Genomic DNA, 25,761 nt, shown 5'->3' with positions numbered 1-25,761 from the left:
CGACGACGATGGCACTGAGCATGTTGTATATTATCTTAGCCGCAACCTTCTGGATACGGAAACTCGCTATGCATATGTCGAGAAGTTGGCATTGGCAGCTGTCTGTGCCGTCCAACGTTTCCGTCATTACATCCTGTTGCGCACGACGACCGTGATCTCTGATTGCAACCCCATGACCTATATTTTGTCACGTCAGTTGCTGGGGGGCAAATACTCAAAGTGGATCGTAATCCTCCAAGAGTTCGACTTCGAATTCACTGCAGCCAAGTCTAAGAAATCGCTGGTCTTCGCCGAACTGCTCTGCTCCTTACCATCTCAGTCTACACCATCTCGTTCAGAGGAACATATTCCGGATGAAACGCTATTTCTCATCAGCACTCTCGACCCGTGGTACGGGGACATTATCGTATATTTACAAACGTCTTCGTTTCGTCCCAACACATCGAAAGATGCTCGACGATGAATTCATCACCAAGCTCAACCATACCGCATTTTGGGTGATACCCTGTACCGCCTCGGCGTCGATTCTGTTCTTCGCCGATGCTTAACCCTTGAGGAGGCTGAGCGAGTCTTGAATGACTGCCACTCCGGCGCTTGTGGCGGCCATATGTCCGGATATGCTACCGCTCAGAAGATCCTCCGCGCTGGTTATTTCTGGCCTTCTATCTTCAAGGATTGCATCCTTGTTGTACGTGCATGTCACGAGTGCTAGGTTTACCACCGGAAGATGCGTGCACCTGTTGCACCACTGCACCCTGTCGTAACCGTAGGTCCATTTGCAAAATGGGGCATCGATTATACGTCCTGTAACCCTCGTTCGGCCGGGGCGCATGGGTACATTATCGTTGCTGTGGATTATTTCACCAAGTGGGCCGAAGCGATGCCTACATTAAACGAAGACGGTCATACAGCGGCGCAGTTTGTATTCAACCATATTATCACTCGTTTCGGAGTCCCTCAGGCTATTGTTACAGATCACGGAAAGCATTTCCGAAATCATATGATGACGGAATTAACGACCCAGCTAGGCTTGCGCCAAGATAGTTCGTCACCGTACTATCCTCAATCAAACGGTCAAGTCGAAGCTGTGAACAAAGTTTTGATCACCATGCTTCAACGCACCGTCAATACACACAAGTCGAACTGGCATCTTATGCTTTTCCCAGCCTTGTGGGCCTACCGGACTTCTGTGAAGGATGCCACCGGTTTCACCCCGTTTCAACTGGTCTATGGACTGGAGGCTACCCTTCCCGTCGAATGCGAGATTCCTTCATTAAAATTAGCTGTCAAGTTGCTTCCCAACACCACTCCGGTGGAGGAACGGCTTCTTTACCTAGAACGGTTAGACGAGACTCGTCGTTTGGCTTCTCTGGCTATCGAAGCACAGAAGAAGAGAGTCAAGGCTCACTTCGACCAGAATATTCATCCTCGTTCCTTTGTTGAGGGAGACTTAGTACTGCTCTACGATCAAGCTAAGGATAAGCTGGGGGCAGGAAAACTCGAATCCATGTGGTTAGGTCCCTACATCGTGAAAAGAGTTTTACAAAAGGGTGCATATGAGTTGATTGATTATGAAGGAAATCCTCTTGACAAGCCCCGCAACAGGCTGTATCTGAAGAAATATTATGCATAACTTCGCGCACTCACTTTGTATATACGTGTGTTTTGTGTGTTGTGCATGTTTTCGTTTTTGCCTTGGTGTGAAAGCGTGTTTGCCTCTTATTGTGTTTTCTTCTTCTTGTGCAGATGTCTAGTGCACCTTATGTTGGTTTCGCTGATGGCGCCTGCCGTAGTACTTGCAATTTGTCATCTGCGGCGTGGGTGATCTACGATCCTCACGGAGAATTGTTAGACCTTCAGGGTGTCTGCCTAGGTCGTACCACTAACAACGTTGCCGAATACAGCGCTGTAATTGAATTACTTGCCGAAGCGGTTGACCTCGGCATCCGAGAATTAGTGGTGAACCTAGACTCCCAGTTGGTCGTCCATCAACTTAACGGGCGATATTCCGTCAGAGACCAACGCATACTAAGGTTGTACCTACGTGTAAGATTGTTGGAACGGAACTTTGATTATATTACATATCAGCATATTCCGAGATGATTAAACACATTGACTGATGCATTGGCAAATCATGTGTTAGACAGACATTTGCGGAACAGATAACATCATGCAAGAAGACATAGAAAGCATAATAGAGTAAAGCATATGTAAATAAATCATTTCAAGCATAGTTTGCATATGTGTGCTTTTAAGCTTGCATTAAAAAAATATAAATTCATGGGTCATGTGTCGTGCGAATTCATACATAAGATCACAGTTGTACTGAACAATTGCATAACATAAACAAAACATCATCACATATAACAATGATCGATCCAAAAACCAGTATGTATATATATATATATATCGTGTGGCGCACTAAGGCGCTCAAAAATAAGTGTATATGTCCAAAATATTAGTACGCCTGAGTCATGTGTCTCAAAATAACAGTGGAAATAAAGCCTAGGCGACTATTCGGCTGGATGATGCTCTCTGTAGTACACAGCTGCTCGTGCTACCCGCCTCAGAAGACGGTGCACCCTGGGTTCCACCCCCACTGTATGGATCTGATGCTGTAAGGGGACCTCTTCAACCCCCTGGTAGTCAGGCACTCCCTCCAGTAACCCCTCAAGGTTGCGAGCCACAGTCTCTGATGTGTCGACCCCTGGAGGGACTAAGGCCAAAGCCCCGGCTCCCTGTCCTTCTCTCCGTGCCGTGGCAGCCAGGCCAATCGGTCTAGTGGGCCCCACATCTGCATACCATGACATTTATTAGGACATGTACATAAAAAATTCCAAAACATTACAAAACTCAAAAAAGTCAAGTGTTATACCTGCATCATCCCACTGTTCACCTGGGGGCAGCACCATATCAGGGTCATTGCAGAAATCCATACCCGCGTATGGCCAGTACTCCACGAAGACAACCTGCTGATCTAGCCAGTCCCAGAAGAATGTCCCCCAGGCATGTGGCCGGCCGCCACCCCCGCGTGGCATGATGCGAGCCCATCGTGTGGCCCTCGTCTCCCGAGGATCCCTAGGAGCATCCACGACCATCGTCTGGAGCCGCATGGCTGGCACTCGCTATAGAATGAGCGGGACTAAGATAGACCCGTAGCCAAACTGTTTCGTCTCCCCGCGACGACAGTTGCTCAGCTGCCTCTTCATGTTGTTGGTCACTGCTGTGCACCAATCAAACACTGTAGGCTCAAGGCAATCAAGAGCTAGCATGAGGTGGGTCTTTGAAGCCTCGTGGTTGGCCATGCTTCCCGTTGCCCGGGTCACCATGAACAGGATGGTGCGAAGGACTATGTTTCCCACTGTGGGGATTGCTACTTTCCCACTCCTCGTCTTCTCAGCCTCCGGGCATACTCGAGCCATGAGATCATCTAGAGGACCGCTGCCAGGTCGCTGTCCCTCTATGATGGTCCGCGCACCCCGGCGTGACAACCCAGTCAAAAAGAAGATATCCATGTGGTCAAATTCGATATCCTGGCCCCGGATAGTGAATTTCATATCCACCGGGTTCCATGCCCTGATCAGTAGCTTGAGAAGATCATGCTGAGCTCTTAGGCGAGGTGTGAGGAAAATTTTCATAAAACCGCAAGCCCGCATGGCATTGCAGCAATCCACATTGGCCCAAGCAGCAATATCTTCGACATCATGCACTCTTTCCTGCCATTGGAAAGCCATTACGTCCTGCACAAACCATGAAAAGAAATTAGAAGTGCTGGCATAGGATTTTTCACGTTCAAAATTGAAACAAAAAATCTTTTCCGCGCCAGCGCGGCTGTTTTAAAAACAGCCGCGCTGGCCATGGCAGCCCTTCGTTATTTTTCGAGGTCAGCGCGGAAGAACACGGGTTTTCCGCGCTGACCCGAAGTTGGTCACGTTTTGTCCTAATTCGGCCAGCGCGGACCCGCGTGGGATATCCGCGCTGACCGAGAGCGCATCCATGCACCAAGAATTCGCCCGATTGGGCAAATTCAACCGCTAAAATTCTACCAAATATGATCAAAATGCAGGGCGAGGAGAGGAGAACCTACCTGGAAGAAGCGGCTCGCGAAATGGTGTCCGTATGGGCTGGAAATCACTCCGTCAACTTTCTGGCTTCTCCACGTCCTTCACGTCCCAAAATGGTAAAATGGTAAAAATGATCTTTCACCCCCCCTATTTATAGTAAAAACTCATAAATATCCATATTTTTGGGTTTCTACCATCTTTTGCCATAAATTTAGCCCTAGATTTATCAAATGCATGTTTTAATATGTTTTTTTACACATATCGAATGGATTTATGCGGGTAGTGCTCTTGTGCAGGTTCGAATAAAAGGTGAAAATCATCATGGTCCTGAAATCACTTGGTCCCAACAATGTCGTCTTTGAGCTCTTTTCCGACATAAAACAAGAAAAGATGGCCGAGCCTCCTTTCAGCTCGTTAAAGGGAACGAGAGGCGGTCATTTTAAGCTCTTTTTTGGACCGTGTAACTTAAAAAGATTGCCGGGTGTTTGTTGTTTCGCACTCGTTATGGGCCCTAAAACGACGTGTTTTCGACCGCTTTTTTACTTTTTCGGGTCAAAAGCACTATTTACGAAAAGTACTCCTCGATCATAATGGTCGGGCGGTTCTTTCGAGCATTGTTTTATACTTTTTCGGGCTCGAGAGACACAACTGTATGAAAAAGGACCCCCCTGGAGTCTTCTTTTCTGCTGTCTTTTCAGGCTCTCTAAACAAGAAAAGACGCCGAGTTTTTCCTTTGTCAGGCTCGTTAAACACTTGATGACATCGGGTATTGTCGAAATGACACTCTTCGAGCATATGCTATCCCCGTCAAGCTTGTCATCCAAAAATAACCGGGGTACCTGCCAGAAATGGTGGGGAAAATGGAACTGTAATCATAGTCGTGTCGGCAGTATGTCGCTCTTGAACATGGCACTCTTCTGCTTCGTGTCTGGGTGGGACCATCTCATCTTGTTTTTCACTGGCCTCCGTGGGTTTGGGTTATCTTATTCGACCTCTCATCTGCCCATTGCCATTATTACTATACCCTCTGCTCATTTGATGTCAAATACTGCCAAACCCGCTACAGTGCCGCCGATATGTTCAAGAGACGTTGACCTCTACAATAATACAACCTCATCTGCTATCTCACACAAATCATTTTTCCTCTGTCTCGTGTCGATGATGTGGGAATCATTATGGCCCACCTTCGATCAAGGTCACTTCCTGTCGACTTCAGCTCATTACCCAGGAAGGTGACTTAGAGACTCCCTTCAGGTGCCTTAGAGCCTGCATGCCCTAATGGCAGGTTCTTCGTGTTCGACGCGAGGTTTTCATCATTGGCCTCCGATCGAATGATTCCGTGGGTGTTCGACACCAGCTCATTGATTCACATGCCGCGGATTGTACCTATAGTACCTTGAGGGCCATTGTCATTATTGGTGGTACCTCTCGCGTCTGTTAACAATTTTCATCATTGACTGGTAATCAGACGATGTTCATGCATGTTCGACTTCAACCCATGTATTCACATGCTTGAACTTGTACTTTGTTTGGGTCGGGACGGAGCGCAAGACCCTGGATCCCCGTCTGTTTATGGTCCAGGTTGCGATTTTGTGGATGATCATTACATGACTCATTGATGGATGGCTGCGCCCATACCTGAGTCTTCATGGATGGCTGCGACCATACCTTATCATTATTATGGTCTCTTTAGCTGGGTGGCTGCGTCCATTCCACAGACCTTTTCGCATGTCTCTTGGATGGCTGCGCCCATGCCTCGACTGCATGTACTTGACTATCAGAGATATTTCGGTCCTTCCTAGTGATGTTCTAGTTCGGCGTGTGTTGTAAATCATTTCACCCCTCCCACTCTCTCGGTCTTCATGCTTTAGGGGGCTTCTGTTACACAGTAATTTGTCACTGCCTTCCTGTCAGTCACCCTGCTGTGCCAATCACTAAGCTTCATGCCTTCTGAACTGGCCCAAAAACCCATTTTCCTAAAGTTTTGTTCATCAGCGCGTCTGTTTGGAAAATACCCGCGATGACTGGCGCTCCATAGTGTATCCCGCGCGCTGCCAGCTCGGAAGGACATCACTTTTCCGCGCTGGTAGCCAGCGCGCCTTTCCCGTGTTCTTTCGCGCTGACATGACTGTCCTAGTTATGTGAACGCGGCGACATCGCGTCAGTTGCCTCATAATCTGCGCTGATCCAGTTTGGGCGAATTTGTTCAAACAACCAACCTTCCAGATAACTCCAGGCTTCGTTGTTAGCTTTGTGAATGTCGACTCCCTTCTATGGCATGTCTGTTCGACCCTTTGCAACCATTTCCCTCAAGGATAAGCTCATCCTTCCACCCTTTTTGGAGGCTCCTTCTCCTACATATACTTCCACCATTACCATGAGCAGCTAGTTAGACTTAGCTAGGAATAGCTTGGATTATACAGAGCTTGTAGTGCTCAGATTGCTGCTATAGGTTTGGTGTGCTAGGTGTGGAAGTGATTGATTGCTTAGGGAAGGTTGTTTTGTGCTATTTGTGTGAGAGAGAGAGTTGTTTGTCTTGGGAGAATCATCCTCAAAGGTGAATGCTTGAGATACATGCTGACTGGCCCCTCCTGAGAAGGTTACCGACGTCAGAACATTTGGTTGTACTCTTCTCTATTCTGATTAATAATAGATGACTGCTATTATTGTTCCATTCTCATTTGTCTATGCAATGGTTAAATGTGAATTACATCTTTTCTGACTGATGTATGGTTGCTTTTACTAGATTTCACGCTTGTGTTTGTTTCCCCTTTGTGTGTGCAGGTATCTATTCACGGAGATCGCGGAGGATTGTGACCAGCCGAAGCGGAGGAGCGAAGGCAACATCTCTTCGTCAAACGACAGCATAGGAATCCAAGTAGGTGCTCTTTACCTCTTGTTTAATTGTAATTAGGAACATGCGTGGCAACATTGTGTGATTGTTGCTAGACCCCTGCTGGGCTAGTAGGGATCGCCTCTATCCGTAGAGGGGATTTACCTCTCCAACAATACTGACACTAACATTGGCCTTATTGGGGATGGAAGCTCCTTGGAGGTGTCAAGAACACCGTAGACCAAGTGCCTAGCTGATTGGGCCAAATACAGTTAAACAAGGAAAACAAGGAAAACCCCCTTTTTATAATTTTTAAAGAAAAATGACTAAATACAAACTAAAAACTGACTCACAACCGACTCTAAACTTGACTATAAACTAAATCAACTAAACTTGACACAAATCATTCAATCTATATAGCCTTCACTTCAGGCCCCAAGCTCAGATGACAGTGTACCTGAAACCTTGCAAGGAAAAGCAAACTGGTATATACAATGAAGGTGAAGTAACTTCAGGGAACAACTTCAAAGGTAGTAGTGTTTTAGGATCCTACCATTCACTGGTCCTCCTGAACATTCTTGACCATCCATTTCCTTTAACAAAAATGCATTCTATCCTCGATAAGGTGAGATTTTATACAGTCATTTCCATAGATTTTCAAACTTACCATGCTTTCCTTTTTCCTCATTCCGTGCATCCCACTGCAGCACTACATCTTCCAGCTGAAACTTTTCTTCTTTGGTTTTGCGGTCATAAATTTTCTTTATCTTCTCTTGCAACCGGAAAGTGTTTTGGGAAACATCTTCCCTTGTTTTCTAAAGGTGAATCATTTGATTAATTCTATGTTGAATATCATCCTCTTCGCTGCTAGCTTCCTATAATAATCTCATGATCGAGACTGTAAGTGATGTGGGAAATAATGTATCAGTACCATAAACCAACTCAAAAGGTGACATACCTATTGATTTATTGTTGCTCACTCTGTCGTCCCACAAGGCATTAACAAGTTTTCAATGCCAATTCCTCTTGTTTGCCTCCAAAATTTTCTTGATAATGTTCACCAAGGATTTATTTGATGACTCAGCCAATCCATTGCCCTATGGGTAGTATGCCGTGGAATGGCCCAATGTAATATTGTACTTGATGCAAAACTCAACCATCCTCTTTGACTTAAATTTTGTTGCATTATCTATTATAATCTTGTGAGGGCAACCAAAATGAGACAAGATATTAGATTCTAAAAATTGGATAATCACTGTGTCCATGGCTTGCCTTGTCGAAATGGCCTCAATCCACTTGGTGAAGTAATCAGTAGCTATCAAAATCCATCTGTGTTGTGCTGATGATGTAGGATGGATTTATCCTATGAAATCAAGTCCCCACTACTGGAAAGGTGCATTTATTTCAACTGGCTTCACAGGATGAGGAAACAACTTTCTTTTTCCTTGAAAAACTTGGCATTCATGGTAGCTCATAACTGTCTTATATAAATCTGAAAATAAAGTTGGCCAAAAATATCATGCTCTCAACACTTTGTTAGGTATTGTTTTCCAAAACAAATGACCACCACAATCACCTCTATGAAAATCATTCATTACCTGATGATCTTCATCTTCAAACAAACAATTAAGAAGAACTCCTCCCAGATATTTCCAATAAATAGAACTACTTAAAATGAAAAAATTTGCAGACTTTAGTTTTAGTGATCTACCTTTACTTCTTAACATTCCAGGAGGTGGAGAAAGATGTTGAAGAACATAAACTATATCAAAATACCAAGGTGAGTTGAGAAACATTTCTGATACTTGAATGAGTGAGCCATCATCTTCGTCATTTGACATTGCTACAATGAGATTTATGTCTAGAGCGTGCAAATTTGATTCGACCATCAATTTTTCCAAGCCCGGTCCTTTGATCAGTTTGGTAGCCATAATCTCAAGATCATACTCCAACATTGCTACTATCCGCTTACCTCTTCTTCCCCCCGGATCAGTTTGCATGAGAACATCCTTGAAAACTACGTTAGGAACATATGCTATAGTATGTGAATGCAGAATGTATACTCTGAAATCCTTCAATGCTTTTATAAGAGCCAGAGCTTTTTTTCAATGATACTGTAATGCAAGGCAGCATCTCGAATCATCCTACTAAAAAAAGAAATGGGTTGTTCCACCTGATCCCTCTTTTGCATCAACACCACATCCATGATGTGCTTAGACATAAATGAAAATATAATAAAATCATGAGTATAATTAGGACTGATCATGACTAGGGCTGCGATCAAAGAAAACTTTACCATTTTGAACGATTTCATGGCATCCTCGGTCCATTTCACAGTGCTGTCCTTTTTCAATATATTAGTTAATTCATGTAAATGCTCAGCCAAATTTGGTATAAATCTACATAAGAAATTCATCTTACCATTGAAAGCCTGAATCTCCTTTTTGTTGTGCAGAAAGTCTATTTGTTGGATTACCTCCACCCTTGAAGGATCAATGCAAATACCATCTTTAGAAATTATATGGCCAAGGAGTTTACCCTCATCCATGGGAAAAAGACTCTTTTTTGGGTTTAGAGAAATCTCGAACTCCCTACATTTCTGAAAGACAATTCTTAAGTGGTGCAAATGCTCATCATCACAACCAGAAAATACCGTCAAATCATATAAATAGACTACCAAGAAAACATACTTCTCATTAGCAAAAGCTATGTCCATCGCCTGCTGAAAAGTGGTTCTAGAATTCTTCAACCCAAATGGCATTTTGGCATACTGTAAAGTTCCCCATGGTGTTGTGAAGGTAGTTTTGTCTTGGTCTCTTTCATGCACCAAGATCTGGTTATAGCCTGAGTAGCCATCTAGAAGTGACATCCGTGATGCTCCAACTACTCTTTGCAGAATATGGTCCATCTTAGGAAGAGGGTAATTATCCTTTAAGGACACTTTGTTGAGGTTCCAAAAATCTATGCACAACCTTATTTCTCCAGTCTTCTTTCATACCGGGACCAAATTTGAAATCCAATCAGAAAATATAATTAGAAAAATGATGTCAGTTTTAAAGAATCTATTTATCTCTTTATCAATGGATGGCAGTAGTTTTGGATTGATTCTTCTCAACTTTTTTCTAAAAGGTTTTTTATCTAGCTTGATATTTATAGCATGGTGAATGATATTATTTCCATACACTTTCAAATCTGAATAATCCCATGCAAAAACATCAGAAAATTCAGAAAGTAACCTAACATACTTAGCCTTTACTTCGAGAGACAATGTTTTTGATAACTTTACAAGCTTCGGCTGGTCAACTATTCCAAGATTTACATCTTCAACTCCTTTGTCCGTAGGAACCAAGGTTGGTTTCTCACCACATCATCCTGGTCAAAGAGCTCCTCTAAAGGTATGAGACCTCTAGGAATAATATTATCCTTTAGTTGTAAAACCTCCATCTGATTTACCTCAATATCTTGTTCATCAGAATTACAAACATCATCAATGAAAGCATTATTAAACTTTCCTTCATTATGCAAAAACGCATTAATGTCATTTTCATCCCAAAGAACTTGCCAATACCTCAAATTATCAGGAGCAACAGGCCTATGTTTGACATGAATTTCAAATTTGTTGCTAGAATTCATTGGAATCTTCAAATTGCTGGCTACAGTGGCTATTGAATTTGCAATGATGTTTTCAATTCGGGGTACCACTGTCAAGGAATATTCTAGAAACATCTTCAAAATATATAGAACTGCATTTTTGTAGGCTGTCATTTGCAGATGTTTTGCTTGATATTCTCCTTTTACTTGTTTAATTACCAACTCTCAATCACCATAAATAGAAATCCTTTTCACATCCAGTTTCTTTAAAATTTTAAGACCTGTAATCAAAGCCTCATACTCTGCTTCATTATTAGAGAAATCAAAAGCTAACTTGTAGGAACATACTCTAACATTATTTTTGACCTTGGCAGGCTGGAAAGCAGGGCTTTGAATCCAAATTCCAATACCAGCACCATATTTACCCACAGCACCATTGAAGTCCATGCTCCAAAGGTCAGATTCATCTTCTAGATGCTGGAATTTTGTTTCGTTCTCAATCTTACCTTTGTTGATTACTTCATTTTTCTATTCTTCAGTGATCATTTGCTGCTGTGTAGGCTGCTTAGAAGACATTTCTATCTTTTCTTTTTTCTTGATTAAGAACTGTTCTAAAATTCTCGAAATTTTCTGGTACATCATCTACTTCTATAAGCCGAATATCTACGTCATTCAATCCACTATCAGAGTACAAAAAAAAAGGACTTTAAATTAGTATGTACAACATTTATCAGATGATTCATAGGCTTCTCTTTACCAGTGATCATATACTTCATTTTCTTTTCTTGGTACAACTTTCTCAATTGACTGAAAATAGGGATGGTAGCATAAGAGAAGTCAAGTTGTAAAGTTGCTTTGAGTTTAGCTCCCCATGATCTAGATAAGACCATATGAAATCGAGGCGATATATCAGCAACTACCACATCCATCAAGACATTTTTGGCTAGGATTTGATCTAAAGAAACCACCAAATCTTTGATGAGACCAATTCAACGAACTCTACCATAGTCAAATGAGTACAAATCATGATATTTCTAGGTGATACCCAGGCCCAAATTTTCCATAATAGATTTGGGCATCAAATTATGGGAAGCTTGGGAATCTAAGATAGCATTATGGAGAATATACTCATGCAGTCTAAGACTCAGATAAAAGGGAGAGACTTCACTATCTTCAGGCTGACCTTCTATGGCTGGACCAAAAATGAGTTCAGGATGATCATCCTCGACATTCACCATGTCTGGCAAATGATCTATTTGCAATATTCTAGATACATGGTGTTTATAATTTCTATTCTTAACAAGTTCAGTAAAAGGAATGGACACTTTTAATTTAGCAATTTCACTTTCTAAATTAAAGGATGAAAAAATTTCTACCTCTTTGACACCAATGTCCTTCTTATATGTTTTCTCTTTCGTTGCACTATCTTTTTGCTGATTGTTCTTCTCGTTTGCAACAACACTTTTTGATGGTACCTTGTTGTGATTCAGATCAACAAGCTCTTTTCCTTTCTTTTGAGTGTTTGAGGAATCATTCTTTGATTTCACATCCTTTCTTTTATGAATGGGATTGACCGATACATCTCTTCTCCTTAAAGAGTATTGCCTCTATTGTGCCATCAAAGAATTCATATAACCACACTGATAATCATTAGATTCGGCCTCCAAAACCACATCATTTGATAAGATGTAATCCTCATCCATTTGAATGTCTGGAACTTTTGTGTATTCTTCATCTTTAGTCAAAAATATGGTCATACCATCAGCAATGAAAAAGTGATTTTCTTCAATTATCGGATCTTCCTCATCTTCTTCTTCCATTCCTTGAACATAATTCTGCTATAAGGGAGTTCTGATCTGTTGTTGTTGTGCTGGTTGCTCTGGTGCTTTTTGTTCTCTCTGCTTGATTCAGAATTGGGGTTGTTGCTGTCCTCTAAAATTTGGATTCTGGATTTGTGGTTCAAGTCTATCTGTGATGGATAATTGGTCAACCATCCTCTCCATTGTCTGAATCAATGTATCCATCTTTACATCTGAAGTAGATTCTTCTTCTTTCATGATCACTCTTTTCTTAGATCTCATTCTTGCTCTTTTCGCCAACAAGTTTGCTTCTACACTCACAACATTCTTTTACATGTCTTCTAGTGTTCTAGGATCACGTTCCTGCAACTGATATGTCATATCAGCATCAAAACCATCGAAACTTAAGAAAAGCCAATCCCTCTGATGGTTTAATGTTTGCAGGAATAGCGTTGTATACTGCATTAAACCTCACACAATAGTCTTGCACACTCTCACTGACATTTCTTTCGATGTTCTCATACTTGGACAAAATCTAAAGTGGATTCTTCTTTACCTCCCATCAATCCAGGAACTGCCTATGGAGGATTGGTAAAGTGGTGATAGAAACTACTGATAAAGCTCTGAACCATTTTCAAACTTCAGCTCCAAAGCTTTGTACAAACAATCTCATCATCACATCTTTAATCTCTACTTCATGGAGGTCAAAGAAGTCATTCAGTTTATCTACATATTGCTGATTTGTAATCGTTTGAGTGACATCAAAGAAAGGTATTTTTGTTTGATAATCAGCGAGCATGGCACCAAGATTCTGAGGTAAAACAAGGGGTGCATACTAGGTAGCCATAACTCGAGGTGGCGGAGGTGGATATAAAGAAAGGATTGGAGTACTCAGTATATTCAATAGCGAATTAACAACAGTTGGAGTACTATGAACGATCTATAAGTATGAAAGCAATGGGTAAGGAACTGTTTGAGTTGCATTAGATGTAAAGGAACTATTTTGAAAAGTAAAAGATGGCCTATTTTTCACCCAAGTGTCTACATTTGAAGAAAGGTTCTACAACTGATCAAGAGCATGAATAAGTTGTGACCCTGGTTTTCTTTGTGTAAACAAGTCTTCAACAGGGTATTCAAGAGATATAGAGGAATCAACAACTATTTGATCAATCTAACTCAAAGATTTACTGTGAAATATACTTTGCTCAAAATGAACATCGAACTCAATATCTTGTAGAGTGTCTGACCTTTCCGAGAGTGATGAACACAAGGAATGAAAAATTCACTTGATTATTCTTCTGCTACACTGAGTTTCTCTATAGCTTTCTTAGATTTCTACCCAATTTGTTGAGGATCATTAACAATGGCTGGAGGATTCGGACCTGGATTGGATCTTGTGTACTTTCACGAAGCCAGTATGCTCAAATTTGAAATTTTATATATTGCTTTACAACTTTCGAATTCAACATAGTAAATTCTAAAAATCATCATTCATAAGCTTAAGAATTAAAATGAAAGATACTATTGGGGTGATTAATATTTCGTTCCCCAGTATGGTCACCACTATGTTATCACCTGGATTGAATCTTAGGCTAAAGGAAGGCAATGTCAGGGTAACCATAAACCATGCTTAGCCAAGTAGCTAGCCCTACTAGGTTGGGAGAGGGCTCTCTCCGTAAGGATCTCAGCCAATATGACTGGATCAAGAAAGGGATATTAGGCTAGGTATAGTAGCACAGGGTTTGATTTGATTTGGAAGGGGTTTTGCTGGATCTGGAGGAGCTAGACAGTTAAGGCTAGGGAATTAGTTCAAAATTTCAAGGTGTTCAATGGGGCAAGGTAGGCATAAGATTTATCACTCTAGGATTTCATGGATGAGGTGTTTTAAGACTAGTGAGAAGCTAGGAAGAGCATGTGATTACCATGGATCCTTCCTAGACTATAGACAACATATAATGGTTTATATTTCCCCAAATTAGAGCAGTGATGTTATGAATTCTACCTCTCAACTTGAATACATTCACTTATAACCAATGAAATGATTAATGAAGTACACAAAACATATTAAAATATGATCACAAGAGAAGAAGCTAAACTAAACTCCATACCACATGGATCCCAAAGAAATAGCTGCAATTTTTATTAATCTCCTGCTAAACTGCTACAAAATGATGTACAATAAAGGCATAAGCATCAAACTCAGTCCAACCCTTTACAATGAGAAAGAAGAAGAAGATATAGGAATTGTTTCAACCTCCTCCCATCCTCAGGGGTCGAATCCCTAATATGAGGAGCTAATCTAACCAACGTTGAAGAAGAAATTGAAATTTAGGCATCCTAACAACTTGCCTCTAAAAGTGAGAAAACTGATTCATTTGTGCTCAAATTGACTTTTAATCTAATGAATCTACCCTCTACAACTAATTTTCCATCATATTTCCAAGCCAATTCATCATTTACATTATAAACATCCTCCATGAGAGAAAACCCATTAACACAATCAAAACATAGAAAAATGGCCCTCCTGTGAAAAATTTCTCCTACACATAGTGCGACTAGTCCAACGCACAGCGCCACATTCAGGTCCCTTTTGAAGGCCTTCCCGACATCCAAATTGAGTCCCTTTTGGTGAACTAGTTCTACCCCAAAAAATTAGAAAATACATAAGGTGCATGTACTCATCAATCTAAATTCAAAAATTCAAGCCAATTGTCCATTGGGTGCTCCTAGGAAAATTGTAGAGCTGGTGGCGCTGCACGTTGAGCTAGATTTTCTGTGTGTGCAATTTCCAAAATTTGCAAAAAAACAAAATATCCTCCAAAATTGACCAAAATTGATGAGCAGCACCATCATAAAGAATCTTTATGAGCCAAGGAAGCTTCATCAAGAAACCTAAGCCTATCCTCCTCTCTTTTGCCTTTTAGAGCCCACCTTAGCCTAGCTTTCATCTTTTTGACCCTCACGTTGCAAATTGTCTTTCAGGTCCTGTAATGGTAGGCCATGTGCCTAATCATCTGGTTGTCCCTATTGGACTTCAACACTAGCTTCTCTAGGTGCAAATTGACTCTCTCAAGCCAAGTCTCTCTATCATCCTCAATTTCCTTCTCAATAGGAGTCAAAGTGACCTGTGCCTCCTTGTTACCTTGTCGTTTTACCTTGAGTAGTTCCAGCTCCATGAGGACCTGCTTGTCACTCAAATGCTTGTTCTCTTGTTCCAAATATGTGATGACGTACTTGGCTCTCTTCAAATTCTCCATCAATGCTTGGACTTGAGTCTCCTTTTCCTGTATGATGATGTCCTTTATTTTTTCTTCATCCTGAGCCTCTAAGTCAATTATTTCCATGCCATGATGAGTATAATGCTGCTCTGACTCATCAAGCTCTGTCAAATCAAAGTCTCTCTCTTTCTCCTCATCATCAAAACTTTCCTCCAACATATTGTCTTTCCCTTTGTGCAACTGTTTCACCCATACTTGTTGTGTTGATGAAGAAGGCAAAGCCCCTTCCACATCCTATGGAGCTAGCATTTTCCTATGAGTTGATGAAGAAGGCAAGGTCCCTTCCACATCTTGTGGAGCAAAAACTTGCCTTTCAGCTGCAAACAATCTCCTTGTGCCCCTCTGATATGTCATGTAAGTCCCGGGCACCTCGGTAGCTCTAGTCTCTTTGGCCTTCTCATCTGTCTTCACCTGAGCACTACTAGAAGGTCCTCCTAATTCTTGGGAAACTGGTGGAGGAATTTGAGGACCATTGAAGATGTCATGAGCAATAAATGTCTCCCAAGAGATGTTGAGGAGGCTAAGATGATGAAGCACAATCATCTTGATTAGGGAATAATGATAGAGACTGCTCATCTGCTGAGGGTATAGCTATTTTTGCACAAAATGCGCCATCTTCTCAATATTCCTTAACAAGAAATAAGGTAGGTTAAACATCCTCACCGTGGTAAAATGCATGAGAATCCTGATGTGATAGGTGTACAGTCTAGAAAATCTGCCCTCACAAGTGAAATATTTCATGATGATTTTCATCATGGGGGTATACTTGTCTTCAAGGAACTTGAAAGGAAAAAGCCTTTTTGCTTCATTTCTATACCAAGGTTTGATATAAATCTCATAATAGTATTCATCCAAGTCGTGTGCCTTTTACCACTTCTCCCCTACATTTGGAATCCTAGTTGCATCTACAATGACGAAGGGTGAGAATGTGAATGTCACCCTAGCAAAAGTCACCCTTCTATCATAAAGATTGGCTACAAAGAACCTGGTGAGCTCATGATGGTGTTGAACTCTTTCTACCTCCTCACAGAACTCATAACACCCTAGATGCTTGAAACAAGTGATAGCCAACAGAGAGGCCTGCAATTCTCTGAGGTTTGATGGATCTTCTCTGCTAATTCTGCCTCCCTTGTCTGGTTTTCTCTGATGCCTAGGTCTATTTGCTGAAATGTCACTACCGTTGTTTTCCTTCTCCTCATAGTCTCTGTCTTCTCTGTCCATGTTTGCAAATTTTGAGGCTGTGGACACCTAGAAAAGGGATGAAGGAAGTGAGCAAGAGTGATTAGGAATAAGGAAGTGGGAGATGACCTTGTGAGGTATTTGGTGGGCTAGAAAATGAAGGGGAGGGTATGAATCATGAAAATGAGGGAGAGGGGCTTCCGTCCCTTTTTTTGAAGTATAGATTATGGGATGAAGGATAAATGGGTATAAACTATTATGGAGTGATATAGGGGAGGGGTTCAAGGCTTTAGTTATAGGTGGTGGGAAAAATAATGGGGGTTAGGGTTTCTAGGCTATAATTTGAGGAAGAATTTAGGGTTTCTATTTTGCCAATGTAAATTACCTTCAAACAATTCAATTTCAAATCACTGATGAGGTATAGTAAGGGCACATACTTTCTTGAGGTATGAGAGGGTGATTTTGGATGTTTTTAGGAAGATGGAGGCTCTTTTGGTCCTTTTTGCGCAATGTGCATCACCTGCTACTGGTGCACACGCCCTCCTGAACGCGCGCAATGTTATTTTACACTGCCGAAAACATGCTAGTGTGGCGCTCATCTTGTACACGCAGCGCCACCCCTGAACGCGCAACACAAAACTACAGAAGTGCAATGACACTTCACCACTGCTCCAAACACGTAGGGCCAACCTCTAGAAGTGCAGCGCCACTTCTCCTTGGCCCAAAACTCACTCAGCCTCTCATCTTTTCCTCACTTTTTGACTCCTTCTTTGCAAAATGAGAATGATGAACTTGAAAATGAAATGTTACACCTTATATAGGAGTAGATTTTGATTTTTCACTAGAAAAACCCACTTTCTAATGTTTCTTGACCTCTTTTATATCTTTGTTTTTAATGCTTTTCCTTCTTTGTTTCTCTTCAAGTGGATGATGCTCAACTTGAATTGATTCTTGTAGTGTTTCTTTGTTTTATAGCAAGGAGAGATGCATTGGTGCAACCATGATCATTTATTACATAAAGTGATTTAAAATTACATAAGAAATACAAATTAACTCAAAATACTTTGTTTTCACCTCAAAAACATGTTTTTTGAGGTGAAAATTACAATAGTTAAAAAGATAATTATATAGTGACTATGACTTACTACCCATCATGCTTGAATTATTTGTCATCCTCATACCCTTGTTTTCCTTTATTTACACTTTTAAATCATGTTCTTCACCTTGGAAATGAAACCCTAAGACCTAATGAAACATGCCCTATGACCTAATGAATGCATGATTGCAAATTGACCATGAAACCATAACTGAAGAGAACCTGAAGAAGGGTCAACAAGTATACTCTATGAGGGAGAAATTAGATTTTTTTGAAGAGAAGACAAACATCAGTGGATAAGTTTGGCATGACCTAATGAAATGATGTAAAAATTTCAGTATGGAACCCCTAAAATGAAAATGCAAGAGAAAATTTGATCCTTGATGGAAGTATGCAGATATTGACACTAAAACACGCACCTCAACTGGTTCTCCATTAGGAATGGCCAACTTCAGGACCATTCAATATGCCGCCAATTTAAGTATCACTGCAATCTTCACATGATCTACCATTAGTCCCTGTCTACAAACCACATGACCCAGCAGAGTCCAAAAAGGAACACAAAAAAGGCACTTCTTCAGTGTTATAGACATTTTTGGGCACTGCAACCCTAATCAAACATGTCCATAAACCAAGGGCTCCTAAGTCCCTAAAAGTGTTGTTTCATACCCTAAAGGAACAAGGTCAGCTGATTACATCATCTCCCAGAAGTTCTCCACAGGAAACTGCTCAAAACTGGTCAAAACTGGACCATACAGGTTGCTCAGTGCTAAGGGTGCAATGCATCCCACCTGCCTAGTGAAAAGGGTGCGATGCATACTGAAAAGCCCTTCTGTAGGGTGTGATGGGTGAGAGTGGACAAATGGCAGAGATAGTTTGCGAGGTGGATGATCATGGAATCTTCCAGAAACTTCTCCTGTGACACTTGCCTCTCTGAATTCGCCCAGGGATGAGTAAGAGATCATCAATCTCCAAGTGGAATCAAGAACTATCAGAGAGAGGACACTAATCAAAATCCCAAAAGATGACTCACCCCCCTGCAATCATCTATATATGGATCCCTCATCCCAGAGATCTAGAGGCTGGAATTTTGTATCTTGTAAGGAAGTGTTGTTGGTTTCTTGATGGAATATCATAATGTTGGGTGATCTAAGCTTTTCATGAGGTGAAAGAAGGGCTTTCATGCTGGAGGATGACGCTGGGTCAGAACAATTGGTTTTAATCCTCTTTTCTATTCTTGATATTAATAAAGCTATTCAAGTTTTCCTCCACATTCTTGTATGTTTGATGACATATGCATTTGTGTGGTCAATATACATCTGGTCCTATATTGTTTATGATTGTAGATCTCTGTTCTTCGATAGTATTATGCTGCTTTGATTCCATAGGTGCTCTTTGAAGCTAGGTAGATGAAGGAGAAGCAGTAAGGATCTGTCAGAAGGGAGAGGAATCGAGCAAGGAACCAAGCGCAAGACTGAGGTTGGTGTCCTTCATTCCACTCTTATCTACTTTTCATAAAGGAAAACGAAAGTAGTTTTAGTTTGTTTGTTTCTAAGATAGCTACCAGTCTTAGTGGGACTAGCAGCTCCGAGTGGACACTAGATTTCCCAATAACAAAATGGTGACTCCACTGGGGAGCGAATAGATTGTTTGTTTGTCTATATTTGTTTGTTTTATAAACTTACAGATGGAGCCTGAAGTCAAGCACGCTAGCCTTCGAACTGCATTTGCTACGCAAGTGCAAAGTAGATCAATGTTGCTTCAGTCTATCTCTGGGTTTTGTTTATAAACTGAACTATCGATTTGCAAACTTTCTAATTGCCCTAGTGGTGGCTCTAGTAGCCTCATTAGATCAACCCCTGTGATTTCTATTTATTGTACATCACTTTCCCGGCCTAAATCCTGAACTGAGTTGCAAACTATGACTCGGAACCTAGTTGAAGTCTCGTCCCTGGACCATCACACCTTTTACTTTTGGGAATCTAGATTCATCACACTTCCCATGTGCAGTAGGTGCGCTGCATCGCACTTTCCCTGTGCCACAAGTGCGCTGATCACACAAGACCTCTTCTGCTCTCAGATTTTAGTTTCTGTGTTCACTCTCTTTAGCTCTATTAAGGAGTTTTGCTATTTGTGATCAGTAAACCACTGTGGAAACCCCCTTCATTTCCATCATTCCACCTCCATTGTGCAAAGAACTGTGAATTTTTTATGTATTTTTTGCCATTTTCAGTTCTCTTTTACAAAGTAGTAGCATAGTCGAATTTTCGTCTTTTGATTTGAAAGTGTCGCAAGTGTTGTTTTTAGTCAAAGAAAATAATTCTATTGTTCTTGATGGTTGATTATACAGTTACTCTTGTATTTGATTTGAATTAGTAGTTTTTCAAGTATCGAAATCAGTTTTCAATTCAAAATAGTAAAGTGTCATCATTATCTTCCTTTCGTTTTTGAAGAGAAATTTGTTAGTACTGTCGCTTTGATAAGATAATTTAGATTTGTACTTAGCATTCTTCTTTTCATTTACACATTAAGAAAGCTAAAAACAAATACATGCATGTGCATTTTCATTTAGATTGCTTGTTGGTTTGATTTAGGATAGTGCATCTAGTGTGTGCTCTCTGCTCTATGTTGAAAGAATATCGTCTCTCTTTCTTTAGTAACTAGGATTTTCATTGCAAAAAGAAGATTAAACGATTGTTTATCATCTTAGATTGCATTTTAGGAATTGTACATCTACATCACACGGTGAACCTGAAAGGAAATTTTCTTAAGGAAGATCAACTGTAAAATAAATTTAATGAACCTAAAAACGCTTTGGAACCTAACGCACAACATCTAGAAGTCTAGGCTAGAGACGTATTCCGGCGTCGTAAAGCCTACTAACTGTCATTTTCACTGTTGGTTGGGTGATTCCTCCTCTTTGAGACGACAAGTGCTAGTATGGACTTGTGCTCCCATGTACCGTCGAGTATATATTGGGAGACCACAATAGGCTATATCCTTTATCCATAGGAAGCTGTGTCTACCACCCTATCGATCGCAATGCACTGAACACAGCATTCGGGAAGATTAACTGTCGTACTGTAAAAAGTATTATGTAGTTTTGCGATTGGTTTGGTAATCCCTCTGTCTAGATTTCCACAGTAGTCTCTTTCATTCCTTTTCAGACTCCTTAAAGGAAAAGGTCCATCTGAGCACTTCTCACTTCAGGCTCATTAAAAATCGAAGGCAACTAGAGTCATCTTTTGTTTTTTCTCGACTCTTAAAAATTGAAAAAACAAGTTGTGTCAAAGCGTCTAAAATTTATTTTAATTGGAATAATATCACCATTCCCGCGTTGGTCTTAGGTTGAGAAAAATGGATTCCACCAACCAAGGATTTCCCCTTGGGGTAAATCCTAGTCCTTTCTCTTCTTGGGGAGATGTTGGTGCACCTCATATGGCCACATTTTCACTTCCAAGATTGACGATTGGCTTGCTAATATGGCTCTTCTCAACCTCCGTCATTCAGAACACCGTTATTCCTGAGCAATCAAGTTAGGAACTGGATGATACTAAAGTTACCCCCAAACCTTCTACTTCATCCAATTCTCCCTCTCTTCCTTCCTCTTCGCTTGATAAAGCCGGTAAGGCCAAAAATCAAGTAACTAAGAAGGAGAAGAAAGAGAAGAAGAAGAAGGAGCCAAAGGCGAAAAGGGGTAACCAGGCATCATCTAGTGAAAATCCACACACTGCACCATCTAAGCCTAAATCTCCATGTGTCATTTGCAAAGGAGACCACTACCACCGAGATTGTCCCAGCATCCCTTGGATCTTAAGGGACTGGTCTCCTCGTTTGCACAACCCGGTGTCATCAGCCTCTGAAGACCATGTTGAAAGTACACAATCAACTAGTGAAAGCGAAGCATTTGGACAAAAAAGGAAATGTAAATTTCCTTGTAAACTTTGTGAAGGCGATCAAGCTGTCCACTGTTGTCCCTTCCTAGACGAAGCTAAAAGAGTTTTGGATGACCGTCTGGCTTCACCACTGTGGCTTCCTCCTAGATATAAGAAACTCTTGCCGCGTCTGTCACTGGTTGAAAATCCAATTGACACACCATTGTGGTCGGTTGAAGCATCTTTCATTAAAGATAAACCCACTGAATCTATACCAGATGAAAGTCAAAAGGTTGAGCCGGCAGTCGACCCGGTCTTGTCTTCAGAAGGTCTATCTTCAGATGACACAATCATCGAAGAGAATGAGAACGACACCGTCCAAATTATTTTCGTAAACACAGACTCCAATGAAAATGGGGGCAGTCTACCCATTCCTTTACCGTAGGAAGGAAGTTTGTCAGAGTCATATCCGGCCATCTATTCGGCCGCACCTCCAAGCAACCTGGTCGTTTCTTTCGATTGGAATCTACTAGGCAGACCCTGAGTATCAGCCAATGTACCATTCTGAATCATTGTACAAGCTTACAAAATGATCATGGTTAGTACCATCATAGATGAAGGGGCTTCTATGAGTATCCTTTCCTCAATTGCTTGGGAAGCGCTTGGCTCGCCATTGCTTCTGCCTGAGATGAGAAACCTGACAGGCTTCGACAAAGGAACCAGTCGACTATTAGGGATCCTTCCCAATGTGCCCATAACATTGAGAAGGAAAACCATTTACATGAACATAATGGTAGTCTGAGGACCTCTAGATTATAATCTACTCCTTGGACGCAACTATATTTATAGCATGGGAGCCATTGTCTCCTCACTCTTTAGAGTAATGTGTTTTCCGCATGAAGGCAGAGTGGTCAAGCTCGTAGACCAGTTATCGTTTCCTGGCTCACACATAGCTAATAGTCAAATACCATCCCTAAATGGTATTTTCACACAAGGAATGTCTCATCAATCTCCAGTCCGTCCACCTGAAGAGCGCGAGTGATTTGGGAGGACATGACTGAAACCCAGGGGCATGCACCGTGGTCTGTTTCGACAGGAAAACCTTGGGTATAGGGTAGGTTTTCGCCGAGGATATATGACTAGTCTAACACACCCGTCCATTTAGGAAAATGGGATTAGACTGTAATAATATTCCCTCGTCAAAGTTATGTGAGTGGAGGCGACCGTGCCAATCACCTTTGTCTATTTTGGTAGACATCGCCAAGGAAGCATTTTGTCTGCAATGTGGATGGGGAGCTTTCATATGGTAACCTGGAAATTTTTCACTATACCTGGGGGCATGCAAACCTTTTTGCATGCAAGTGAAGAGCGACCATTCATTTTCATAGTTTGTAGTTTCTCAATCCTTTAAACTCGTAGGATTGGTCGTTCCTAACTTTCATAAAGAAAGGATCCAAGGCAAAGCTTTGGAAGGTGCAAGCTCCATAAAAAATGGCATCTTAGATGAGATATCCTAATTATACGACTGGCACGAGCCATTTTTATGTGGAGTTCAAGGTCATTAAAAATTAAACATAAGCAATGAGCAAACGTTCCCCTAGAGTTTAAGCTCATTAAAAAATGAACCAATTTCTGGTAAATAACCATTGTGAATGCATTATCATCAGCTTTGAGCCCTGGTCGTGTTCTCATCATCACCTCCACTCTGTTTTAGCCGATCATTCACCTCCATTTGACTATTTACCCCTTTTGAGGAACAGATGTGAAGAGTGATCCTGTTAGCCATCCTTGTGACACTACCGTGACTGGAAAATTCCAAAGCTTACCTAGAATCAGCTGCTACCCGAAATTATCACTCGTTCCTCAAAAGTGAGTCTCCTTTAAGCTCTTTTCACCTAACTCGTAAAATATGAAAATATTTTCAAGCGATTGGCCTGTCCAGCTCGTTAAAGCGACCGGAAGTGCTATCCCTCCTCTATATTTTAATCTTTTTGGACTCGAGGGATTATTACACAAAAAGATCGAGCGCTTGTCTTGTTCGGCTCGTTAAAATTAGTGAAAATTCATCCCTTTCGTATTATTTTATACTTTTTCAGACTTAAGGGATTATATGACGAAAAAGGATTATTGGAGTTTCCTTTACGTCCCTTTTAGACTCTGTAAAATTGAAAAGGACCGAGTTATCTTTGTCATTAAACTCGTTAAAACTGAATAGCGACAAACTTGTCCATACCGACAAGAATGAGTTTCACTATCGCTAGGCTCGTTAAAATATAGCAACAGGTTTACCTGAAGGGAAAATTATAGAACAAGCATATGTTATCCTCCTCAAGCTTGAAAAAAATAAAGAGGTACTGGTCAGCAATGACTGGGGAAAAATTGGGAAGGAAAATTGAAGAAACTTTATTGGTAGCAAGTCACTCTTGAACATGACACTTTCACTTCGCATCCGAGTCGGGTTGGGTTGTTCCGTTCACTGGTCATATCACCATTGGTCCATTGCACCATCCATATTTGGGGTTAACACTACCAATCCATGTCCTTGTCACCGGTATGTTCAAGAGAAGTCGCTTAGAGAATTTCATCTGTTGTAATACATTCATACTCCATTCATTCATGATCGCCACCCTGAACCCTGTATCATCAGATCATTTTCACCTCCAAAATCATTTACTCCATTCCGTGTCGTAGATGTGGGATTCATTAAGGCCCTCCTACGGTGGGTTGCTTCTTGTCGACATCAACTCATTATCCAAGAAGTCGACTTAGGAACAACCCTTTCAGTACTTTGAAGCTTGCATGCCTCAATGGCAAGTTTCTCACTTCCGGCGATAGGTTTACATCAATGGCCTTCGACCGAAAGATTTTGCGTGGTGTTCGATTCCAAATCCCTTATTCACACCACGTGAATTGTACTGTAGTACCTTGAGGGTCATCATCGTTATTGGTGATTCCTCTCGTGCCTGTTAACAACTTACATCATTGGCTGGTAATCAAGTGATGTCTTTCCATGTTCGACTCCAGAACATCTTTCACATGGATCGACTTGTACTCCGAGTGAAGATTGAACGAGTTTGAAGACCCCAGATCTAGTTTCATCCATCCGGGCTGCGATATATTCAGGAAAATAAAGACATCAAATGTACATTGTTGCTGCACAGATGATCATCCAAATCAAAGGATGATGACTCTATTAGAATCATCAGTCTCCCACACAGACGATTGTCTGTCTTATGTACATGAAAATGAATTTATAAAGCTGAGCATGGGAATGCCCGCCTAAAGCTAGATCATGAAAAATATTATGAAGATAATATATGGTATTGTATCTTATTACAGGTCGCCTTCCAGCTCGAAAAAACTTCAGATCCTCATGATAAAGCATTTCACCCGACATCAAAAGATTAACGACCTCATGCTTTAGGGGGCAACTGTTATAGACATTTTTGGGCACTGCAACCCCATTCAAACATGTCCATAAACCAAGGGCTCCTAAGTCCCTAAAAGTGTTGTTTCATACCCTAAAGGAACAAGGTCAGCTGATTACATCATCTCCCAGAACTTCTCCACAGGAAACTGCTCAGAACTGGTCAAAACTGGACCATACAGGTTGCTCAGCGCTATGGGTGTGATGCATCCTACCTACCTAGTGAAAATGGTGCAATGCATACTCAAAATCCCTTCTGTAGGGTGCGATGGGCGAGAGTGGACAAATGTAAGAGACAGTTTGCGAGGTGGATGATCATGGAATCTTCCAGAAACTTCTCCTGTGACACTTGCCTCTCTGAATTCACCCTAGGATGAGTAAGAGATCATCAATCTCCAAGTGGAATCAAGAACTATTAGAGAGAGGAAACTAATCAAAATCCAAGAAGAAGACTCACCCCCTTGCAATCATCTATATATGGATCCCTCATCCCAGAGATCCAGAGGTTGGAAATTTGTATCTTGTAAGGAAGTGTTGTTGGTTTCTTGTTGGAATATCATAGTGTTGGGTGATCTAAGCTTTTCATGAGGTGAAAGAAGGGTTTTCATGCTGGAGGATG

The sequence above is a fragment of the Pinus tabuliformis genome, chromosome 5_2 (genome assembly GCF_031772625.1).
Source record: "Pinus tabuliformis cultivar Carrire ecotype Pingquan chromosome 5_2, CPIR1, whole genome shotgun sequence".
In the NCBI taxonomy this organism is placed as follows: domain Eukaryota; kingdom Viridiplantae; phylum Streptophyta; class Pinopsida; order Pinales; family Pinaceae; genus Pinus; species Pinus tabuliformis.
The sequence above is the reverse complement of the archived record's forward strand: the minus strand, read 5'-3'. Positions refer to the sequence as shown.